General features: G+C 44.9%; 1 long non-coding RNA gene across 1 annotated transcript; it reads left to right on the top strand.

The window, feature by feature from the left end:
* The first annotated feature begins 390 nt into the window (after window positions 1-390).
* LOC122461214 lies at window positions 391-18,566 on the top strand. The gene is made up of 3 exons (XR_006283037.1): window positions 391-603; window positions 17,687-17,695; window positions 18,557-18,566. It is a non-coding gene; the product is annotated as an uncharacterized LOC122461214 (long non-coding RNA).
* The last annotated feature ends 7,340 nt before the right edge of the window (window positions 18,567-25,906 follow it).

Raw genomic sequence — 25,906 nt, 5'->3', positions numbered from 1 at the left:
AGCAAGTGTATAAGGTAATATCACATGAATGTGTTCCTAGGTAGAAGGTTTACAGCTTGGAACTAGCTTGGGGCACTGAAATGGGGTACTTGGCAGAAAGAGATCAAAGTGTGAAAAGCTTGCAGAAGTGTAAGATCCCTACAAGATCAGAGTCTGGGGCCAGAAAGGGCTCCAGCATCTGGCACTAATGCAGGAAGACTACTGTAATACTCCCAAGAATGATCTGACAGATTCATAAAAACATCACCTCGTTGTGGGGCCTGACTGGTCCTAGGCAGCTGATAACATTTAGACTGGTCCAATAGCACTGGCTCTAATTGTTCTTGCCTGTCCCACCAGAATGACAGTGTCTCCTGAAACAAACCAGAAAACCCCAAATGTAAGGGGACTGTTGCCCCCTTACTAACATTCAGTGGGGGTGTTTTGGTTGGCTAGCTCCCAGTACTAAAAGGGGAAGGGTCTATGGGAAACCAGGACCCTGAGACTGATAGTCCTCAGGAACAATTGGGAGAGGCAATGCTCCAGGTCAGCCTGAATGACAGGGCGGGCAGGCTAATCAGGGAGTCAGGAGGCCAGGGCGGTCCCATCCTTCGTGTGAGCTGGGTTTGCCTGGGTCAGACAGAGTGGGGCCAAGCTAAGGAGAAAGCAGGGGCCCAAGCTAAGCTGGGGAGCAGAGCTGTGCCAGATCCAGAGGCACGAGAAAAGCAGCCCAGAGAGAGCAGACCGTGTCCTGGGAGCAGAACTGCAGCCCCAAAGCCAGAGGCGCAGCCCAGAGAGAGCAGACTTGCCCTGGGAGCAGAGCTGCAGCAACCAGGGCCAGAAAAGCAGCATAGGAAGCAGGTCAGTGCTGGGAACAGAGTCACAGAAGCAGCCTGCAGAGCAGACCTGTCCTGGGAGCAGAGCTTTAACAACCAGAGGCAAAGGGGCCAAAGAAGCAGCCCAGGGAGCTGGAGGCAGAGCAGCGGCAGCAGTGCAGAGACAGAGTGGTGGAGCTGGAGCTGGGGCTGGAGCAGTCCGGAGCTGGGTGTGGTGAGCAGCTGGGGAGAACGAGGGGGACCCTGGGCAGCGGGCCTAGCACAGGGAGATGCCTCAGCCAAGAGGCTCTGCAGGCCAGGCTTGGATCGTAACCCCGACAGGGCGGTGGCGACACTGGGAAGAAGGGTCCTGCCACCTAGAGCCTGAGAGCGTGTGGCCACCACCAGAGCAACTGTCCAACCCACAGCATCCCTGCAGCACAGCCAGGGCCTGAGAAGAAGGTCTGGGACTTACAAGGACCAGACTGAACTGCCCTGACATTCCAGAGACACTGTTTGTGATGTTTCCTGCCACAGAGCGGGTTGATGTGTTTCCTTTAACTTTTTCCATTTTTCATTAATTCTTTTTAAAATTAATTGTTGATTAAATAACTTGCATTTGCTTTAAATTGTATGTAATGGTCATTGGATCAGAGAAGTGCCCAGTGCAGAGAAAGTACCCTGGAGTGGGGACACCCTAGCCCCTGTCCTAGGTGACCATAGCAGAGTTGGGGGTCGAGCCCCCCAGGAATCCTGGGCCCAGCCTTGTTGGGGTTACGAGGACTCTGCCAGACAGGAGAGAGGAAGGGGAGTCCTCGAGGGCAGGGAGGCCATTGGGTAAAGGAAGTGGGAGCGAGGACTCAGATCCTTCTGCTAGCCCATTTCACTGGGGTAGTACAGAAGCCAGGAAAGCGGGACTATTCCACCGCTTACACAAAGGAAAAGGGAAAAGTAAGTAGGGAGATCAAAGCTCCTCCTCTAAAGCATCCCCTCTCTAAAGCCCCCCCCAGAACATGGTCTTTTTAGCCTGTCCTCCCTTTGATCCTACTAACTGGGAGTGCTAGGGAGTGTTATCAATTACTTAAACATCTCCCAGGTAATAGCCGAATACGGGAATCACCCAGGAATGCAGAATTCAGTGTGAAGAACTAGCTAAGGCTCTGCCAGGGAGTTAAACACCTCCCAGGCCATGATCTGTGATGGAGTTAGCTGGGTACTGACTGCACCAGCTCAGAGAGCAAGAAAGATGCATTGCCACACAAACAAATCTGCACATACATGCACTTGACCACCTAGACAGGCAGACTCTCTCTCTCTCTGTGTCTCATACACACCGCTCCCAGAAAACATAGAATCATAGCAATGTAGGACTGGAAGGGGCCTTGAGAAGTCATTCACCTGTGCTGAGATAGGGCCAAGTAAAGCTAGACCATCCCTGACAGGTGTTTGTCCAGCCTGTTCTTAACAACCTCCAGTGATGGGATTTCACATGTATATCCTTGGGAGAAGCCCACATGGCCTGGCTTTATCTCCATCCTTCCAGAGAACCCAGAATGGGGACATCCAAGAAGACACTTAATGCTCCAGTGCACTCAGTGCTCCCCTCCAGCACACACAAACCTTCCCCCACTGCCTTCATGGGCTGTGCCTCCCCTGCCCCATTAACCTGTGTAACTGGCACCTAGGGCTGAGCACCCAGGTTGGCCTAGTCCGGCTGTGAGCGCCCCCACTGCACAGCTATCCCTGAAGCATACCCGACCTGCTGTGTCCACACTGACACTGCATTCACCCATGTGAGGTACTAGGACTTCCGGGGGCACATCCCCTGGGTCTTAGTGCCACACTAAGCTGCACCACTTTATTAATTCTTGGGAGAGCTTGTTGGTCCTTCCTTTGCCCCTGTCAGAAGTGTTTTTAGCCCAACAATGAGTAAAATAAGCCACTTCCTGCGTTAGTCTTCTGTCTACAGCCTTCATTCCAACCAGTGCCACAGCTGATCCAGCTCAGGAGAGTGACCTATCCCAGTGGCTGGCATTAACACAACTCATTTCGGCTACAGGGCAGCAATTTAATGAGCAGCAGGTTTAAAACAAATAAAAGGAAGTTCTTCTTTACACAGCGCACAGTCAACCTGTGGAACTCCTTGCCTGAGGAGGTTGTCAAGGCTAGGACTATAATAGGGTTTAAAAGAGAACTGGATAAATTCATGGAGGTTAAGTCCATTAATGGCTATTAGCCAGGATGGGTAAGGAATGGTGTCCCTAGCCTCTGTTTGTCAGAGGGTGGAGATGGATGGCAGGAGAGAAATCACTTGATCATTAACTGTTAGGTTCACTCCCTCTGGGGCACCTGGCATTGGCCACTGTCAGTAGACAGGATACTGGGCTGGATGGACCTTTGGTCTGACCCAGTAGGACCATTCTTATGTTAGGAGGCAGATGTAGGGCATGAGATATGGCAAAGGGCATTTCAGGAACAACTTGTCCCCCTGGATAGGGAGGCTGCATGCAGACATGGACCAGTGCAGACAGCTGATGCAGTTAATAGGTGTGGAGCCCATCTATGCTCACCAGCAATTCTGGAGCAGGGTCACAAGCATAGAGTGGTGGAATCACATTGTCATGGAGATGTGGGATAACCAACAGTGGCTCCAGAACTTCCGCATGAGGAAGCAGACCTTCATGGAGCTGTGAGAGGAGTGTCAGCACCAAGACATACAGAAGGGAGGTCATTTCCAGTCCAGAAGCGGGTTGCTGTTGCCATCTAGAAGCTGGCTACCCTGAGTGCTACAGGCCTATGGCTAACAAGTTGGGTGTTGGAAAGTCAACTGTTGGGGCTGTGGGGATGGAGGTTTGTGAGGCAATTACTGTTGTGCTTCACCCACTGATGGTGGAGCTTGCTAATGTCCCCAGAATAAAAGTAAATGGGGATCCTGAACTGTGCTGGGGTCACTGAGGGTGAACATGTGCCCACTGTCTGCCCCCTCCAAGGTGCACATGAATATGTCAATAGGAAAGGATAGTACTCACTCATTATGCAGGCCCTGGTCAACCGTCGAGAGAGGTTCAGGGACACCAACGTGGGATGTACTGGCAAGTGCACGGGCTGCCAGGATATTTCAGAGATGTGATGTTTTCCAACTAGGGCAATCTGGGACTTTATTTCCCACCCAATAATATGGATATCAACAGGTTGTGTGGGCCCACTGTTATTTTGGGAGAGCCATCCTGCTGCCCTGGCTCATGAAGCACTACCCTGCTGAGAGAGCACCAGGCAGGGGAAGGTTCACATGCTGAGCAGTCGCAGGGTGGTGAGGGAATGTGCCTTTCACCCATTGAAGGCAAGATGGTGCCTCTTGCAAACCCATTTGGGCACCAGTGAGTCTAATGCCATCCAGGTTATTTGGGCATCCTGTGCACTGCACAGCAGATGTGAGGAGAAAGGGGAGAACTTTTACCCTCAGGGGAATGATGCCTGCACTGGTACAGGCAGCCAGATAGTGCGTATATGGTAGCTGGGACAGGAGCAACATCCAATGATGAGTCCAGGTTAACGCTGCAGTGAAAACATACCCATGGAGTGATACAGCCCCAGAAGCATGGATCTAATCCAGTGCAGTGTCTGTGTACAGATGCTCAAGTTGTCTACCAGTGACAACTCCTGGTGTGTGAAGGAGTATACATCCCCTTTAAGGATCAGCCAGGTGCTCACAATCAGCACAACTTGGGTATAATCAAGGAAGTTTCCTGCCCCACCCTAGACTGAAATGTTTAAACAGGAACAGAAACCGAACAAGAGAAAGGTACTTTAGTCATTCAAATGGCAGTGTGTGATGATGTCTCTTCCAGGCTCCTGAAGACTGGCCTAACCAGGCTCAGAGACTTTGCTTGAGGACTTGGAGTTGAGGAACTTATAAAGCAGGGGTCCTCAAGCACCTCTTGAGCTGTTATTACAAATGTTCCTTCTGAGAGACCTTATCAAAGGGGACACTCTCTTAGTTTTGACTAGTTTGTTTCTTTTGATTCCCCTGAAGCAGATCCCTGTACAGGGAATGTTTATTGCAGGTCCAGATAACTTGCATCCAAGAGTTTTAAAAGAGCTGGCTGAAGAGCTTGCTGGACTGCTAAATGTTGGTTTTCGATGAGCCTTAGAGCACTGGGGAAGTTCCAGGAGACTGGAAAAAAATCTAATGTTGTGCCAATTTTTAAAAAATGTAGATGGACTGAGCTGGATAATTATAGGCCTGACAGGCTGACATCGATTCCAGACAAATTAATAGAGAGACTGATATGGGACTCAATTAATAAAGAATTAAAGGAGGGTAATGCAATTAATGGAAATCAGCACAGGCTTATGGAAAATAGATACTGTCAAACTACCTTGATATAATTTATTCTGATAACATTACAAGTTTGGTTGATAAAGGTAATAATATTGCTGTAATATACATAGACTTCTATAAAGCATTTGACTTAGTACCATGTGACATTTTGATTGAAAAACTAAAATGATATAAAATTAACATGGCACACATTCAATGGATTAAACACTGGCTAACTGATAGGTCTCAAAATGTAATTATAAACAGGTAATTGTCATTGAGCAGGTGTGTTTCCAGTGGGGTCCCGCAGGAATTGGTTCTTGGCCCTTCGCTGTTTAACATTTTTATCAGTGACCTGGAAGAAAACCTAAAATCACCACTCATCAGGTTTGCAGATGACACAAAAATTGGGGAAGTGGTAAATAGTGAAGAGGACACATCACTGATACAGAGTGATCTGGATCACTAGTTAAGCTGTGCCTAAACACAACCTGTGTTTTAATATGGCTAAATGTAAATGTGTACATCTGGGAACAAATAATGCAGGCCCTACTTATATGATAGGGGACTATATCCTGGGAAGTAGTGACTCTGAAAAAGATTTGGGGGTTGTGGTAGATAATCAGCTGAACATGATCTCCCAGTGTGATGCTGTGACCAAGACAGCTAATGCAATCCTGGAATACATAAATAGGGAATCTTAAGTAGGATCAGAGTTTTTTATCTCTATATTTGGCACTAGTGCAACCACTGCTGAAATATTGTGTGCAGTTCTGGTGCCCAAAATTCAAGGATAATGATAAATTGGAGAGGGTTCAGAGAAGAGATATAAGAATGACTAATGGATTAGAAAACCTGCCTTATAGTGATAGACTTTAGAAGCTCAGTGTGTTTAGATAGGTCAAAGGGTGACCTGATTATAATCTATAAGTACCTATATGGTGAACAAACATTTAGTAAAAGGCTCTTCAATCTAGCAGAGAAAGGTATAAACATGATCCAATGGCTGGAAGTTGGAGCAAGACAAACTCAGGCTGGAAAGAAGGTGTAAATTTTTAACAGTAGAAGTAATTAGCCATTGGAACAAATGATTAAGGGCCATGGTGGATTCTCTATCACCAACCATTTTAAAATCAAGATTGTATGTTTTTCTACAAGAGCTTTTCTAGGAATTATTGTGGGCAATTATCTGGCCTGTGTTATGCAGGAGATCAGACTAGATCATCACAATGTTCTCTTCTGGTCTTGGAATCTATGCATCTATGATGCCCCAGTTGGGGAGGAAATAAGGCAGGCTCACTTGACATGCTAAACCTTGCCACCAGGGACAGCCCACTCTTTCACTGGATGCATGTGCAGTTTCCTTTACCTAATAGAATAGTGGCATGCAAATTAACTGGAGAGAAATGGTGATTGGTGGAGCTATCCCTGATGTCACAATGACACTGTCTGAGAAGGACCTGACCTAGTGACCTTCCCCAGAACTATAGTCATAACAATTAGATAAAACAGGCTAGATCCTCAACTTGTGCAAATCAGTGTAGTTCCATTGACTCCAATTTATACCATCTGAGATCTTACCCCAGAATAGTTAACATCTCTGCTTCATTACAAACTATATTCTTCAAAGATAGCCTCTAACACTGTTGGGTATGGCTCACACATGAGTATCAACCTAAGGGTAGACCATCTATACTTAGATTTCACTAACCAAGTAACAAGTATAAACTCCTCCGGCACTATACAGCCTTAACATGGAGTCAAAGACAGTCCCCTGGGGAATTCCGATCTATCTTCCTACCCAGGCAATCTATCTCTGTGATAGATGGTTGCTTTACACCAAAGATCACAAAATATTCAGGTTATTCCAGGTCCCAAAGGACCACTTACCCCAGGCCAGTTTTCACCTTGGATCTCAAAACAAAGACCGCTAGTAGTCAATCCTATAGTAAACAAACTAACTAGGAGAGTTATTTATAAGGTTAAAACAGGTAAACACACGCACTCAAGTAAATTGCAGTCTTAAGTTTCAGATGGTGATAGAGCTGCTGAAACATGCCAGCTCTATAAATCCTTTCGGGCTAACCCAGGTTAATCCTGGGGATCTCTTGCTTATGTTTAGGAATCTTTGTCCCTTAGGGTATATCTACACTGCAGTTAGACACCCGCGGCTGGCTCATGCCAGCTGAGTCGGGCTTGCGGGGCTTGGGCTCGGGGTCCCTTAATTGCAGGGTAGATGTTTGGGCTCAGGCTGGCGCCTGAGTTCTGAGACTCTTCCACCTCACAGGGTCCTAGAGCTTGGGCTGCAGCCAGAGCATGAACATCTACACTGCAATTAAACATCTCCTTAGCCTGAGCCCCACTAGCCCAAGTCAGCTGGCACAGGCCAGCTGTGGGTTTTTAATTGCAATGTAGACATACTCTTAGAATCCAAACAGCATAAAAAGACCCTAATTCCGTCTGGTCAGGGATTTTTATTCCCATCTCCCTCAAATCTAAGATGATGGGATGAGCATTTCTGAATATCCCTCTTTCATGTGTGTGCCAGGAGCAATCAATAAAATCCTTGTTCTTTGATAGTTCTTTGGATCCAATAGACCTTCCTGATGGGCCAGAGATAACCCCTTCTCATGGGACCAAATCAGTGTTTCAAACCTGGTGATATTTCTTTCCTGAGTGGATTTATAGTTTCAGAGCAAACATTTTTTCACATACAGAACAAACACCTAAGTATTACCTTATATCATAGGCTACAGATGTTCTAAGTGAGATTAATGCATGCAGCAATTTACAAGCATTTCATAAAGTCTAAACACATCGTTAGAAGTCTAATACCTATTTTAGCAATACTAACACACAGGTGAGGCAGACTGGTTTCCAGCTTTGCATTTGACAGTGTTCACTGGAGGCCTAGGGATCTTGGCATGAGCTGGCACCTGCTCTGCCATCGTCACATAGCCTATGCTTGAGTCTTCAATAACTTAACTGTATGGAAAGTTTGAAAGGTTTTTAACAAATCAGTTTCTAACTCGAGGGGTATGAAGAAAGATGAGAAAGAAAAAATAGGTAGGGCCCTTTTATCATTAATTAAACTTATAAACTAGTGAACAGATTTACTTGCACTTTCACAGAAAATTAATTCTGTCCTCCGAAAGCCAAGGGGCATCATCTATGTACAAAGACAATAACTGGGCCTCAGGATCATTAGTAACTGATTTCCCTTATTGTTGGGTACGTATTTGCTCCCTATTTGATGAAGTTATTGCCTCCAGCTGCTTATTATTATTGCTACCAACAAACTGTGTGTAATCAATGAACATAATCCATTGGTTTATTAATGTATTCTCCAAAACAATGAATAACTGGAATTGTACAGCAAGTTTGTGCTTTACAGCGTATACGACTGAAAACATCCTGTGCTGTTAGAGTAAGAACTGGGTGTATTTTTTTAGCTGTTCTTGAGACTTGGTTTTCTGGATATTATTTCTATTTAGAAAGATGACATCTGTCCATCACATGTGGTCACACCCCATTTTATTCCTATAGCCCCAATCCTGCAAGCACTCCTGCATGTGCTGGTCTTTGCTACCAGGAGTGGCTCAGTTCATATAAAACCTTTCCCCAAAACAGCAATAGATAATGCCTTGCTCATTGTGACATGCCAGGTGTGATGCTGGCAGACCAGACACTAGCTCTTGCCCAGGCTCACAAACAATCTGCAGCATGCAAATCACTCCCAGTTATGTCTCTGTGCGCTGCAGCCAGCTAGCCGCACCTCGACTCTTAGCAGCCCTGATTATACTGCAACCCCAACACATTCCCAGTCTTAGATTTCCCCACAGCAATGTATGTTCTGTCCTGCCCAGCCTGTTTTGGACAATACAAAGTTTATATAAAGTCTCAGAGTAGCAGCCGTGTTGGTCTGTATTCACAAAAAGAAAAGGAGTACTTGTGGCACCTTAGAGACTAACAAATTTATTAGAGCATAAGCTTTCGTGAGCTACAGCTCACTTCATCGGATGCATGCATCCGATGAAGTGAGCTGTAGCTCACGAAAGCTTATGCTCTAATAAATTTGTTAGTCTCTAAGGTGCCACAAGTACTCCTTTTCTTTTTATATAAAGTCTGTTATTGCTTTAATAGAAATAATATGCAGATAACTTGCCACCCCACCTGGATTTTCCCAGACACTTCAATTAAACACACTGAACTAGATAAAAGAATAAAATAATTTTATTAACTACAAAGAGAGAGATTTTAAGTGAGCACAAGTGATGAGGCATAAAAGTCAGAAATGGTTACAAGAAAATAGTTAAAACGCTACTGATGCCTAACTTAACAAACTGTATCAGATTCACACAAAGTTTTCTACCATGTGCTTTCAGTAGTCTTACTGACCAAACTTCTTAGGTCTGGACCCCTTCTCCAGTCCAACAAATGCTTCCTTTGTCCTTCAGATACTGTGAATACTGTGGGCAGAGAGAGAAGGGGGTATTTGAGGTATTTGTCCTTCTTTTTTGTAATGTCAGTCTTCCTCTTGAAAAACATTTCCAGCTGAGATTCAGGAGACAAAGAATCTATATGGAAGGATGTTCCCTGCTGCTTTTTCCTGACCTGTTTGAGCATCCTTTGTTTCCCTTCCTGCTTTATAACTCTGTTTGTGGTTTAAATGCAAATTAAGCAGAGCACCCATTCCTTTGTTTGGGACAGACCTGTTTGCCAACCTCTGTTTGGAACAGTTGTTAATAACACCATTGAGTGGAATCTTACAACCTCACATACAATGTTGCTACACATATTGTATCAGGACAATAATGACCAGCAAATTATGGGTTTTTAAATGATACCTCAGAAGGCATACTTTGTACAAAGATTATTACAATAGTTGTAGGGTGTGGACACTGGGGTATATTCTGTCACACTCATTCTGTCCAAAATCTTCCCCTGCTGGAATCTGAAAGAAACCCTGCAAGGTCTTCTCATGGACATAGCCTGCCTGCCCTCAGAGCCCTAGGGGCGTGAGGGATGGGATATATTTGAAACATTGACTATACAGGGAAAAATTACAGGAACTGATTTCCATGCTGGTGTTTAGCCCAGGCAATTGCTGTTATTTCTCTCTCCAGAATGTGATCCATGAAGGTACTTAGGTCCCCAAGTCCTGTTTTTACATGCTGTTACAATCCACAAAACTCCCACTCGGCTGCCACTTAACCCTGTAGGTGCCTAAGTTACAGCCTCTGGACACATGCCCTGCAACTTCTCTTGCGTCTACCTCCTGCCTGAACCCCAGAGAGATTCACAACGTGGGGAAGATAGGTGTTTGGCTGCTGAAGTTGTGTGCAGACACCTGATCCAGTAGCCATGCCCAGAGGCTACCTGTCAGATCAGGCTGACTTCACATAAAGTAGCCGGGTTGGGAGGAGGAGCTCCCTTAGGTGTAAGAAAGGAAAATATTCATCGAGCATCCCTTTCTCTCTCTGCATTTTGAGTTATTCCATTGGAGAGGCCCTAAAATGGCCCAGGCAAATGTGCTATTGTGAATGTCTCAGGCAGAAGTGATTAGAGATAATCAGGCTGAACAGTAGATACTTGGAGACTCTTGGATGACGGTTAATACGTTTTCCATGAATGATATTTAATTAGAGCCGTAAGGGTTTGGGAAGCCAGATCCCTTTGCAAATCTCTCCAAATTCCCTGAAATTAGCTGAATTGTATTTACTCATCCCTTAGCAGCTCCTGGGGTTTAGTGTGAAGGTGAGTAACTTTCAGCATGGATTTGTGGCTGTGGTCTGGGGCTCTTTGGTTTCCCTCCTCCACAAAGACTTATGGCAGTGTTGGCACTGAGAGAGACTAGATGCCAGGGGAAAGTCTGGCTTCCCATTGAATGAGACCCCTTTCTGTTGCACGTTAATTAATTGATTCTGAGCCGTGTCTTTCTGCCCCATCCCTTGTACCAAGCACTATCATTAAAGCACAGCTCTGCTCTGAAAAGTGACTCTGGAAAAATGGCATTGTGGGGTCCTATGGATACTGTGAGCCAACTCAGATGCATTCAATTTACAAGTCAAAAGATATTTTCCTATCTTTGAGTGCTGCACACTCGCCCTGAGCTCTGACAGACCAAAACTGGTGTTCCCGTCTACTGTGTCTTGCAGCATGAGCTAAGGCTGGCCAGGCCACACATTCATTCAGGAAGGGCAGAGGCCTCCTGTCTGGTTATTGGAAAGCAACTAGAATAACGCCCCCTTTGACTTGTTCCCCAAGACCGCCAGCCCCATGGCTTTCCTGCAGCACTGTCTATGCTCTCAGAGCAGGCTCCCAACAGAATGATGCCATGACTCATCTGCCAGAATCTAGAGGTGAGACAGGTGAGATCAAACCCTGGATGGGTTTGGGTTTAGATTAGTGTTTATGTCCAAGGAAGAAACGGGCGAGGGTTTGGATTTGGATAGGGTAGTGCAAAACCTTCACAACATTTTGTGAGACTTCAGCCCCAAATGGTAGTATCCATGAGGTTTCTGACATCCTGGAAAGGCATCCGAATCGGCTGTTGTCATAGGATTTCCCATATCAAGAGCACAATTATGTGAGTTTGTTTTTCGCAAGGTTTTGGCCCCCTATAACCTGGAACTGAAAAATGCTGGGTTCCTTTTGGATTTCCTGAACATGGACCAAAACTACAGAGGCGATGTTGGCCAGGGGGTCTTGACAGCACTGCTCAGCCCTGAGCTCTGGAGTTCCGCTATGTGTCCATCCCTGCTAGATTCTTCTCCCCTCCCAATGGCCTTGGGGAGCCTCAGCATTGTTTTGATTCATCTCTAGTGTCTAATGAGACATTTCTGTGAGCTGTCTTGGAAGAGGCATTAGGGCAGCACAGCCACAGGGGCTTTTCAGAAGCGGAACGCAAAAGAACCCCCTTGAGTTTGTTGATCCAGCTGGAATTCTGCAGCTGGCTGAGGAATGGTAAAAGATGCAGAGACCTTTCCTGAGAGCTGGCACTGTAACGAATGCCAGCTCTAGCCTCAAGGCCACACTGGAAGAGTCGAGAGTCTCTTGAAGCCAAAAGAAAGGCATGCGGTAAAGTACTACAGCAACGAGTAAGTATAATTCAGCTGATTTCAGGGAACTTTAGAGAGACTTTCAAAGGGATCTGGCTTCCCAAACCCTTACAGCTCTAATTAAACATCATTCATTGAAAATGTATAAACTGTCATCTGAGAGCCTCAAGTATCTACTGCTTGGCCTGATTGTCTCTAATCACTTCTGTCCGAGACATTAACAATAGCACATTTGCCTGGGCAATTTTAGGGCCTCTCCAATGGAATAACTCAAAATGCAGAGAGAGAAAAGGGACACTCAATGAATACTTTCCTGTCTGTTTCATGGAGAGACCAATTAAAATAAACCTGACACTTTTGCTCTTCTCAGTCTAGAGTTCCCATTTCCTCTGCCATATACTTAGCTCTATTGTATGCACTTAAATGCTCCTCTGGACTCCTGCAGGGGAGCTCATTTTCCCCTTAGCCTCTTGTGCAAACATTACTGCACTGAAAGATTTCCACTCTACTGTACAAAGGGGTTTGGGTAGGGCTCAGGGATGATTCTTTCAGATCTCAGCTCTATAATTAGTCTGGTCTAGTCTGTTAGATACAACAAAGTCAGATTGTTATTTCAATTGGTGACAACAAGGATGTCCCTGTAAAACCAGTCCCTTTCTCTTGGGCAAGATCAATAACAATTAGGGCTTTCACTGTTGGCAATGGAACATTATTGCCTTGTTAAGAAATGGAATCATTTAGCAGAAGCTCTTTAATGACAGATGAATTTGGATTAGTGAGCGGTTTAAACAAATCACATTACCTCTCAAAAGGACCGGAATGCTGATTTTGTGTATTCCACTGCATTTCAGCATTGCCTTCAAAGGAGTGGCAGACATTGCCTAGTACCTGTAGAAAGTTGCAATTAGTAGTAGTTAAATGTTTTGACACAGTTTTCATTGTAAAAAGAAAAGGAGTACTTGTGGCACCTTAGAGACTAACCAATTTATTTGAGCATAAGTATCTGATGAAGTGAGCTATAGCTCACGAAAGCTTATGCTCAAATAAATTTGTTAGTCTCTAAGGTGCCACAAGTACTCCGGTTCTTTTTGCGGATACAGACTAACACGGCTGCTACTGTGAAACCTGTCAAAGTTTTCATTGTGGCTTTCTGATTTTACCCACTTCACTCACCCCGCAGGCTGGAATTTTCCAGATTTGGTCACTGCCCAAAATTCTTCTTTTTCTTTTTTGGAAAGTTTAACAAAAAACATTTTTTGTGGGAAATGTTTAGCCAAAGTCTGTATTGTGTGAGGATTGTGATTAACACCTATAAACATGCTAGGTTCATTGAAAACCCCCGTCAGCTGCCTCTGATGTAGAGGAAGCTGAAAAAATGCCCTTTTCTCATTGTAAATACATTGTAAATAATAGTAATAATAATAATAATAATAAAGTCCAACCACACTCTTTTTGAACAGAACTAGAGCCAATCTGGTTGAATTTATAACTTGAAATTTGTCCTGGGCTTAATTCTGTCTGAAGAAGAATGTGTCTGGGGGTGGAGGTGGGAAGTAAAAATCAGAAATTTGGAAGAAATTGACCAAGAGAAAGCATGATCTGAAGGCATTGGCTTGCTATGCAAGGAGCCAACTGCCCTGAGCCAACAGAAGAACCCCAGCAAAGCTCTACATGTTAAAGCTCAGTTTCTACTCACCCCACCCGTTTGCTGAATGCGGGCAGGCTCAGACCCATAATTACTAATTCCACAATGCAGCAAAGCGTCTCCATTGCCATTAGAAGCAAATTAAATTACGGAGTTGAAAACCCTAGGGAATTGGTTAAGATACAGTCTCTGAACAGGATTTTCATTTTCCTTAAAGCTCAGCAAACACTCTTGTAGCCAGGAGGTGGACCAAGAGTTGCTACAACGTCATAATCTACCCTATACATACAAAAAGAAAAGGAGTACTTGTGGCACCTTAGAGACTAACAAATTTATTTAAGCATAAGCTTTCGTGAGCTACAGCTCACTTCATCGGATGCATGAAGCTGTAGCTCACGAAAGCTTATGCTCAAATAAATTTGTTAGTCTCTAAGGTGCTACAAGTACTCCTTTTCTTTTTGCGGATACAGACTAACACGGCTGCTACTCTGAAACCTATAAATACAGGTTGCAGTCTTGTCTGCAGTCTGACTGACAAATGAGACCAACTTGCTCTTGCATGGTAAAACCATTCTGAAAAAAACATGATGTTCCCTGTTTATAACCGCGGTCCTTCAGCCCACTCTGACAGGCATTCCTGTCTGATAGTCTCCAAACTTTTTCCTGGGACACAAGAGTTTCTCTGACTTCAGAAAAAGGCAGGAAAGAAATCCACAGCTTTTCCTGATAGGCTGGCAGAACTCAATAGCTGTTCTGCACCAACAGCTATGACAGGTTAAGGGTTGACTTTACTGGCCTTCAATTATCCAATCTTGGGAGCAGCCCAAGCATCACTACAGGCTGAAAAACAATAACAGCTTAGATCTATGGGCTGGCATCTGACAATGGAAATGGCAATGGAATAGCACGCTGGGTTCTTTCTTGGCTGGGCTAGTCCAATGGGAGCACTGTACTGCGAAACCCTTTGCGTTAGGGTTTCAAGCAGGGGCCCAGTGCATACAAGCTATCTCCTCCAGCCAGAGCTTAAGGTTTCTAAAGATTCAGGAGTTTTCTTAGACTGGTAGTCCAGAGCCCATGTGTCCCAGAGGGAGCTATAGAAGGCACCTCTGATATAACACTGCATTTGAACTCCCTATGCTAAGCAGGAGTAGAAGGAGGTACCTTTCTGGTGACATGCATCCTAATATTGGCTCAGCTTACTCTGCCTCACCAGGGGGATGGAGTTCAAATCTGAAACACATCCTCTGCCAAAGCAAGAGATGCCAGGCCATTGATCTGGGCATCCTGTGTCAGAGTCAGCAGAGAGGGGACAACCCAACAAGCTCCTGACTATGTTGGAGAGGCAACAGATATGTTAACCTGTCAGCAGGGCTTCCCAGGACCTGTCCCCCGCCTCTGTCGTTGGTGGCAGAAAAGGCCAGCACAAGCCAGTGTGACAGTCCTCTCGCCACTGCTATCCCTCTTGTTGTTATGGCAGCCATCAAGGTAGTCACCTTAGGGCTGTTATGGCAGCAATATCTTCACCCCAAGGGAAGGACCCTCCCCTCCATTTTCTGAGCTATAAGGATGAGGACCACACATTACCAGCCCTTAATGGCCTTGTACTATGAAGCGGAGATTCAATGAGGCAACCTGCTTTCCATTAAACGTTTGATTTTGCCCAACCCCAAATCCTCAAATAACATCATTTCCACCTCAAATTTTGCATGTGTGGTACCTTTTTACCCAAAATTGAAGTGACTTGGATACAGGATATGAGTGATATAGGATCCCAAATAGGTAGTTTAGGGTTAAAATTCAGTGTGACCTAATCACAGAACAAGTTAAAGTGTACAAAGATTCACTAACTTGCATAAACTTCCTTTATCTAAAGAGTCAAAACTTCCCCTTGCAGTGATAACTGCCAGACTTGCAGGGAAAGTTTCTGAGCATTGCTACATATAAGCAAATACAATGCCAGCATTGACTCTGCCTCTAAACTTTGCTCCACATGTGCCGAGAGTTACTGTGCTTACAGCCAGGAATCCACATGTTACAATGCTGTAGTGAGGAAAATAACATGTGTCACCACTGCATCACTCTTTCAGAATTTTAAAATGTCTTTTTTATATATGTATTTATCTCTTCCAGACTTTTCAAATTTAAATGCATTTAGAGCTTTTTGATGAATGGGCTTTCATTATGTATCCTTATTACTTGTCTTATTTATAGCCTTGTATTTCCTTTATTGCTTCCACATGTTTAACTCAACATAATGTGCAGCCCCAACAAAGATGGAAACTCCAAATAAATGTGTGATTATGTAAATTGTAGATGCTGGGGAAATATATAATATAAACGCTAGAACAAATTGAAGTGAGATTGTCTTGAAATGAAATGGTAACCTAATTTCTCCTCCCTCTTTGTAAGTACAGTGAAAAATTAGCTCAGTGGTGTTTTAACAAAGTTTCTGACCCATCAGTCTTCCATCCACAATGCAGCACAGAACAAAGCTTAGGGAATACACAAGCAAACAAGCAGCTCTGTAGTGGTAAAGCTGCATTCACAGATTTCAGAGTAGCAGCCGTGTTCGTCTGTATTCGCAAAAAGAAAAGGAGTACTTGTGGCACCTTAGAGACTAACAAATTTATTAGAGCATAAGCTTTCGTGAGCTACAACTCACTTCATCGGATGCATCCGATGAAGTGAGCTGTAGCTCACGAAAGCTTATGCTCTAATAAATTTGTTAGTCTCTAAGGTGCCACAAGTACTCCTTTTCTTTCTGCATTCACAGAGATATTCAGGCTCCTAAAGCTGGAGATATTTGCTTAGTGGGATTTTCAAAAGTGCCTAGGTGAGTTGGGTGCCTCAGTCCCATTGATGTCGGCAGGTGTTAGGTGCCTCCGTTCCAACACAGGCGGCACCCTAAATAGGCTCTGCCCAGGAATGGGGCCCAGGTCATGCCATGCCGACAGAGGGGCGCTGGCAGGGCCTGGGTCTGGAGGTTGCATCATGACTGCCAGTGCTGCAGAGAGGGGAAGCAGTTTGGAGGAACGGAGGCATCACCCCAAATTCAAACAAAGATGTTCTGGGGTTTGTGCCAGCCTGGTTACGGTCTCCCATATGGTCTCCATTTGCGCTCATCGCTGGCCAGTACAGGACGTCCAGCGTCTAGCTGGGACCAGCAGCAGGAAGGCTGAAAATACAGTGCAAATTATCCATGGTGTTTCTGGCCTGGCCTGAGACAGGGAGCACCAGAAATCTTGGAAGATAACCTGTGATTTTTTTGCATAATCACAGGTTTCAGAGTAGCAGCCGTGTTAGTCTGTATTCGCAAAAAGAAAAGGAGTACTTGTGGCACCTTAGAGACTAACAAATTTATTAGAGCATAAGCTTTCGTGAGCTACAGCTCACTTCATCGGATGCATCCGATGAAGTGAGCTGTAGCTCACGAAAGCTTATGCTCTAATAAATTTGTTAGTCTCTAAGGTGCCACAAGTACTCCTTTTCTTTTTGTGATTTTTTTCCAACCCAGTTGAGCAGCCCCAGATGGGGAGGATAAACTTCATATCAGCCTCCAGCCTGTCAGGCCTGGCTCCAAACCAAGCCATAGTTCTGAACTGCTACCACGCTGGATCTGGGGGCCTCTCACTCCAGCTCAGGCGATCCTGCACCTGTCCACCCAGGACTGCATTCATGTAAAAGAGGGGAAATGGGGTTGGTCCCTTGTCTGCTTCCTACTGACAGATAAAGAAGGCCTAAATGCTCTTTGCTTAAGCCAGAGTATTTCTTGGGACTGTTCCCCAAGGCAGGTTGCGGACTCTGGGCACAGAGTTAATATCAGCAGGGAGTAGTTATTACGCTGCATAACTCCACCCACAGCAAGCAGCTGGCTGTAAGCCCACTAACAAGCACTCACCCTGATGGCCATTCTTCTTGGAGGAAATTTCAGCAGTGCTTAGACAGTCACTTAATAAAGACAGAGATTCTCCTAGGCCTTTGACAAATCTGCAGACAGACTAATAGATATATTTTTCTTTCAAATGTCTACTTAAAATGCTTTCCCAACGTTACAGAGATTTCAATGATTCATAATAAACAGATGTTCATTGGTGTAAAAAAGGCAGTCATCCCTTAATATTGGCCATGTTTCCTCGGAGTAGATGCTGGCTTTGCTTTGGGACATACAACACAGGGAGGCCTCTTCGTTTTGTTAATTGTTTGAACTTGTAGGAACAAAGTCAGGAGATAGAACAATCATAAAGGAGTGACAGCAGCTGCCCAATTTCATCTTATGCCAATGCTTGCATATAAATGGGCAACCGAATGCACGAGTGCTGCTCTACTCGTGAAGGCTGGTGAATGAACCCATTATTGTCAAGGAGAGAAGGGGGACATTTTTGAAAGCACCTAATTTACACAGGAGCCAACATCCCATTTTCAAAAGTAACATAGGTACTTAAGACTCCAAATCCCAATGACTTTCATTGAGTCAGGCTCCTAAGTCTACCCTGCACTGGCCCTGATAGGATTAAATCCCAGCCTGGAGGACTGCAAGAAAACAGCCAATTAGGGCAGTGACTGCAGCCAATTAGGGCGGTGGCTGGACCAGCCAATCAGGGCCCAGCCAGCCCATATAAAAGGAAGCTGCAGGCCAGAGCAAGTCAGTCTGCTGCAGGAAGCCCAAAGGAGGGGACTGGCTTCCTAGAGGGCTGTAGAGATTAGCGCTGTGAACAGGGCTGGGAAGAGGATGAAGGAACCAGAGGCAGGAGCTGAAGGTGCTGGGGCTGTGGGGAAGTGGCCCAGGGAATTGAGACAGACTGGTGGAGAAAGAAAGGAGTGGCAGTGGGAAGCTGTTGTTTACAGGGTCCCTAGTCTGGGGCCCAGAGTAGTGTGTGGGCCTGGGTCCCCCAACTGCTGAAGAAGTGGCCAGACTATGGACTGCCAAGCCACTGTGAGGAGCGGCTAGACCGTTGAGTGGAATGGGGGAACCTGATTGTGACATGGCCAGAGGGCTGTGTCACGAAGCAGAGGCAGTGAGACTGGAAGTGCAATGGGTCTGCAGGTGGAGATGAGGATGGGAGAGCCACCACCACCAGAGGGCACACCTGCTGACCAGAACTAATTCTCTAAAGGGCCAGCAGGAGGTGTCAGTGTGGTGAGTAAACCCGTGACAATGAGGTAAACTGAACTGCAAACTTCGTTTTATCACATGGGTCACCTCTAGAGAGAACTTCAGCCAAATTGGTCCTTAAATAGCCATTATGAATCAGATCCAATGCGCTTGGACCAGAGATAGGGAAAGAGCTAGAGGGAAGACAGCACAGCACAAAATGAGAATGTGTTTGGGAGATGCTCGTGGAATCACCATGCCTGATTTTAACATTGAATGGGAGGAAAATCAAGTAAGAAAGGACACAGCAATGGAGAAAGGAACAGCAGAGGGTAGGAGAATGAACATTGAGAGGAAAGATAGTGCCAATACCAGTGACACTGACAATCCAGTAAGTGAAACTGGCAGTAGAATGACTGTACCTAATCAGGTGAGGAATCTCTAGGCTAAGCCAAGCAGAAACAACTAAGATGTGTGTACACCAATGCAAGGATCCTGGGTAACAAAACGAAGGAGCTAAAAGTACTGGTGCAAAAAGTGAAACCAGATATCACAGGGGTAACAGGAACATGGTGGAATAGTAGTCATGACTGGAATACAGGTGTTGAAGGGTATGTGCTGTTCAGGAAAGACAGAAAAAGGTAAATGTGGTAGAGTAGCATTGTATATCAATGAGGAGGTAGACTGTAAATAAATTAGAAATGATGGAATGGATAAAACAGAATCTGTTTGGGTCAAAATCACTTTGGGGAAGAAAGCTAACAGAGGCTCTACCAGGATAGTGCTTGGGGTCTGCTACAAACCCTCAGGATCCAGTTTGGATATGGATAGAGACCTCTTTAATTCTTTTAATGAACTAAATACTATTTGAGAATTTTGGGATTATGGGAGAATTTAGTTGCTCAGATATAGATTGGAGGACAAATGCTACTCATAATAGTAGGGCCCAGATTTTCCTAGATGTTAGCTGACAGAATTCTTCAACAAATAGTCACTGAACCATCAAGAGGTGATGCCATTTTAGATTTAGTATTGGTAAGTAGTGAGGAAATAGTAGAAGAACTGGATGTAGAGGACAACCTTGGTTTGAGTGATCATGAGTTAATTCAAACAAAAACAGAACTGTAGCTAGGGTCCTTGATTTAAAAAATGCAAACTTTAAAAAAATGAAGGGAATTAGTTAGGAAAGTGGACTGGACTGAAGAACTCAAGGATCTGAATGTGGAGGAGGCTTGGAATTACTTTAAGTCAAAGTTGTGGAAGCTATCTGAAGCCTGCATCCCAAGCAAGGGGAAAAATTTCATAGGGAACGGTTGCAGACCAAGCTGGATGAGCAAGCATCTGAAACGGGTGATTAAGAGAAAGCAGAAAGCCTACAAGGAATGGAAGATGAGAAAGATCAGTGAGGAAAATGACTTTTTGGAGTCAAAGTGCAGAGAAAAAGCGAGAACTGCCAAAAGCCAAGCAGAGCTGGACCTTGCAAAGGAAATTAAAGCTAATAGTAAAAGGTTCTATAGCCATATAAATAAAGGGGGGGGGGGAAGTAGGACTGCTAAGCACTGAGGATGGGGTGGGGATTAAAGATAACATGGCCCAACACCTAAACGAATACTTTGCCTCAGTTTTTAATAAGGGTAATGAGGAGCTTGGGGGCAGTGGCAGCGTGGCTAATGGGGACAAGGATATGGAAGAAGAAATGATGTCATCGGAGGTGGAAGTCAACCTCTTACAGCTTAATGGGGCCAAATCAGGGTGCCTGGATAATCTCCATCCAAGAATATTAAAGGCACTGGCACATGAAATTGCAAGCCCAATAGCAAGGATTTTTAATGAATCCGTAACTTGGGGGTCATACCCTATGCCTGGAGAATTGCTAATATAGTTTCTATTTTTTTAGAAGAGGGAAAAAAGTGATCCAGGAAACTACAAACCTGTTAGTTTCCCCTCAATTGTATGCAAGGTCTTGGAACAAATTTTGAAAGAGAAAGTAGTTAAGGACATAAACATAAGGAGTAATTTGGGATAAAATACAGCATGGTTTTACAAAAGGTAGATAGTGCCAGACCAACCTGTTCTCCTCCTTTGAGAAGGTATCTGATTTTTTTAGACAAAGGAATTGCAGTAGATCTAATCCACCTGGATTTCAGTAAGGCATTTGATACAGTTCCACATGGGAAATTATTAGTTAAATTGGAGAAGATGGGGAATTAATATGAGATTTGAAAGGTGGATAATAAGGTTAAAGGGGAGAGACTACAATGGGTCATACTGAAAGGTGAACTGTCATGCTAACGGAAGATTTAGTGGAGTTCCTCAGAGATTGGTCTTGGGACCAATCTTATTGAACATTTTCATTAATGAGTTGACATGGCACTAACAGTGGGAGTGTGCTAACAAAATCTGTGGATGATACAAAGTTGGGAAAGAGTCCTGTGGCACCTTATAGACTAACAGACGTATTGAAGCATAAGCTTTTGTGGGTGAATACCCACTTCATCGGATGTTGGGAGGTATTGCCAATATGGAGGAGGACCAGAATATCATACAAGAAGTTCTGGATGACCTTGAAAGCTGGAGTAATATCCAATGAAATTTAATAGTGCAATGTCATGCACTTAGAGTAACAACAAGAATTTTTGCTGTAAGCTGGGGACATACCAGTTGGAAACGACAGAGGAGGAGAAAGACCTGGGTGTATTGGTTGATCACTGGTGGCTCATAGTCATCCTATGTGATGTGGCTGTGACAAAGGCTAATGCAGCCCTTGGATGCATGAGGCAAGGTATTTCCAGTAGAGACAGGGAACTTTTTAATACCATTATACAAAGCACTAGTGAGACCTCATCTGGAACACTGGAATATAGAGGGATGGGGAGCAGTGACATACCTGGCTGAGATAAATGGAGAAATATTGAGGAGTGTGACTGAAAAAGAAGGAAGTCATACTGTTGGTGACTATCAAAGACAGCACACAGGCTCACCTTCTTGCTGATTGCTTTACCAATGACAGTGTCTAGAGAGCAAAGTCTGGCAATGGGGAATGAAAGCTGGGGAAGACAGTTGATGATGACTCTTTTTGATGGGCAACTTCAACCAAATGGGGGCACAAGCGTCCCAAATTGACACAGACAGATCCACAGCTGGGACTCCAGGCCAGCAGTTATCCTGTTAACATGTGTGAGTGGAGCTGGGTGGACAGAGTACAGTTATTGCTGCTGTCTTGACTGGGCTGGCAGAGCTCCAAAAGTGCAGGGTGCCACTGGGACTGGTTGCATACCAACCCTTGGAATGAAGTGGGGCTGGGTGTAGCAGTTACCAGCACATGGGGGGGGCCCCTGATACTGAACTCACTTAGCTCATTGTAGGGTTCTTTTTTTTTTTTCTTTTTTCTTCTTTGTTGTTGTTCTGACCCAGCTAAAGCCATTGCTGTTAATTGCATAGGGATCCGTGGCTTGCTGGGGTCTCGGGAATGCAGCAGAAGGCTGCATGGAAGAATGCACTGTTGGGGATGGAGAGATGCTGTTGGCGTAAAATGGGAGATGGTTTCAAGGCAAGGGCACAAAGGCAAGAGTGATGTAATGAGATGGGGGTGGGGAGCAGTCAGAAGGAGGCAGGGTTGGGCATGGTGTATTAATGGGGACAAGACAGTGGATTGTCCACATGGGAGAGGGAAGAAGGAATGGAAAGGGGACATGAGGAAAGGAGAAAAGCTCAGTTTAGGACATATTGGGCTAAGTTCACCCCTGATGCAAGTACATCATAATCACTGGATTAGAGCAAGAGTTAAAGTGGCCCCGTTAGCTCAGCACCCAGGAGATGTTAGCACTGGGAGAATAGGCAGAAGAGTAGAGGCTGAGGGCAGGCATGAAGCATAAAGGGAATAGCAGAAGTGGATATAATTACACAGAGGGGCGAGCAGAAAATGGCCTGAGGACATAGGGATGTCAGCAGACAGAGAGTTGGCAAAGGGGATGCTGAAAGAGTGGGCAGCAGGGCTGGAGCAGAACCAGGAACCACAGAGTCTGGGAATCCTAGGGGAACAGAAAGCAGAGGGAGAGTGTGACTGAGGCCATGAAAGGGAGGAGAGATTAAGAGCTACAAGGACAGAGTGGTGGCCCTTGTAGTCATCTTGGCTAGGAGGAACCCTGCCCCTGGAGGGATGGCCCACAGAGTGGGGAGGTGAAAGAGGAGCCAATAGGACCCGGAGTCTGTTTTCTAGGGTTTAGTCAGGGGGGGAAAGGGGAGAAATTATCTCCAGAGCGTTTGATATTTTAATGATTGCAGTAATGCCTGGGAGCCCCAGGCATGGACCACTGTGCCGGGTGCTGTACACATAGACAGAGACCGTGAATTGCTTCCCAACAGGCTGTTTACCATGATGTATTATTCACAAACTTCCTGTTACTTTTTGGTTATTAGATACTGAACAATTTCTGAGCAGAGAACTGTTATCTCTTTCTGAAATGGATGAGTTTTGGAGCCTGAATGGGTTTCCAAAGCTGAACTGATTGGTTTCTAAATCTCATTTGAAGGGATAGCTGCCAAATGTGATCCTGCCTTTGAATGGAACCAGTGTCAGGAAAGCAGGCGGGCGTACTGCAAATGGAAAAGGTCTTTGTGAGCCTCTGCATTTAACAGGTTTCAGAGTAGCAGCCGTGTTAGTCTGTATTCGCAAAAAGAAAAGGAGTACTTGTGGCACCTTAGAGACTAACAAATTTATTAGAGCATAAGCTTTCGTGAGCTACAGCTCACTTCATCGGATGCATTTGGTGGAAAAAACAGAGGAGAGATTTATATACACACACACACACACACACACAGAGAACATGAAACAATGGGTTTATCATACACACTGTAAGGAGTGATCACTTAAGATAAGCCATCACCAACAGCAGGGGGGGGAAGGAGGAAAACCTTTCATGGTGACAAGCAGGTAGGCTAATTCCAGCAGTTAACAAGAATATCAGAGGAACAGTGGGGGGGGTGGGGGGTGGGAGGGAGAAATACCATGGGGAAATAGTTTTACTTTGTGTAATGACTCATCCATTCCCAGTCTCTATTCAAGCCTAAGTTAATTGTATCCAGTTTGCAAATTAATTCCAATTCAGCAGTCTCTCGTTGGAGTCTGTTTTTGAAGCTTTTTTGTTGAAGTATAGCCACTCTTAGGTCTGTGATCGAGTGACCAGAGAGATTGAAGTGTTCTCCAACTGGTTTTTGAATGTTATAATTCTTGACGTCTGATTTGTGTCCATTCATTCTTTTACGTAGAGACTGTCCAGTTTGGCCAATGTACATGGCAGAGGGGCATTGCTGGCACATGATGGCATATATCCACACAACAGAACCACTAACCCAGGAACCTATCCTTGCAACAAAGCCCGTTGCCAACTCTGTCCACATATCTATTCAGGGGATACCATCATAGGGCCTAATCACATCAGCCACACTATCAGAGGCTCCTTCACCTGCGCATCTACCAATGTGATATATGCCATCATGTGCCAGCAATGCCCCTCTGCCATGTACATTGGCCAAACTGGACAGTCTCTACGTAAAAGAATGAATGGACACAAATCAGACGTCAAGAATTATAACATTCAAAAACCAGTTGGAGAACACTTCAATCTCTCTGGTCACTCGATCACAGACCTAAGAGTGGCTATACTTCAACAAAAAAGCTTCAAAAACAGACTCCAACGAGAGACTGCTGAATTGGAATTAATTTGCAAACTGGATACAATTAACTTAGGCTTGAATAGAGACTGGGAATGGATGAGTCATTACACAAAGTAAAACTATTTCCCCATGGTATTTCTCCCTCCCACCCCACCCCCCACTGTTCCTCTGATATTCTTGTTAACTGCTGGAATTAGCCTACCTGCTTGTCACCATGAAAGGTTTTCCTCCTTCCCCCCCCTGCTGTTGGTGATGGCTTATCTTAAGTGATCACTCTCCTTACAGTGTGTATGATAAACCCATTGTTTCATGTTCTCTGTGTGTGTGTGTGTATATAAATCTCTCCTCTGTTTTTTCCACCAAATGCATCCGATGAAGTGAGCTGTAGCTCACGAAAGCTTATGCTCTAATAAATTTGTTAGTCTCTAAGGTGCCACAAGTACTCCTTTTCTTTCTGCATTTAAGTTAATCAAGACCGCCACGGTGGTATCGGTAACACAATTTCCGGTCTCATCACATTAGCCAGAGGGAGAAGGGAAGGTATGTACATTGGAGTCACTGAAATGGAGATACTGGCACATGCTACAGCCAGCACTCTGCAGAATTGGTCCTGACTGATAGTCACCTGGGAATTAAAGCTGCCCTGGTGTTAGACAGGGAAGGAAGCTAGTGTAGAACAGGAGAAGAGCATCTGGAGAAGCAGCATCCTGTTCACTCTGCTCAGGAAAGTAGAGCCATACAACAATGTTGGGTTTTCTGTCTATTCCAAAAAGTGAAATTTTCTGTCTGGTGGGAAGTGTTTAAAAGAAACAGTTCAGCCCATGTTGGTGTGAATGCAGATTTATGCAGAGATTTACCAAAAGTAAATTTACCAAAGATTTACCAAAAGTAAAATGTGGGCTCTTTGATTAAACTGGTTTGAAATGTGACATTTCCAGAGAATGACCAGTTGTGAAGACAAGTCCTAATCCATGTTGTTTGTCTCCAGATGCACTGCTCACTGAACACATAGGCCATAGTGAAACAAGGCAATATGGGGTTTGGGATTGCGAAACAAGTAAATGACCCTAAGCCTACAAGTCTGGGCACCATAAATGGATCTTTCAAATCATTTCAAAGTCTGGCCATATAAACTAGCTGGCTGGTCCATAGACAACCACTGCAGATAGACTATTGGAACCATCCTCTCCTGCCTTTATAGCTAGAGCATTAACTCACAGACTGCATCCCACTGCCTTTAGCTAGGATCCTCTTTCAAGCTAAACAAGGTTGAGCCAAGTCAGCAAGGGAATGGGAGTCCCCCAAGGAAAGCCCAGG

Source organism: Dermochelys coriacea, chromosome 7 (assembly GCF_009764565.3).
Source record: "Dermochelys coriacea isolate rDerCor1 chromosome 7, rDerCor1.pri.v4, whole genome shotgun sequence".
In the NCBI taxonomy this organism is placed as follows: Eukaryota; Metazoa; Chordata; order Testudines; family Dermochelyidae; genus Dermochelys; species Dermochelys coriacea.
Note: the sequence above shows the minus strand (reverse complement) of the source record. Positions and strands in the feature narration are given on the sequence as shown.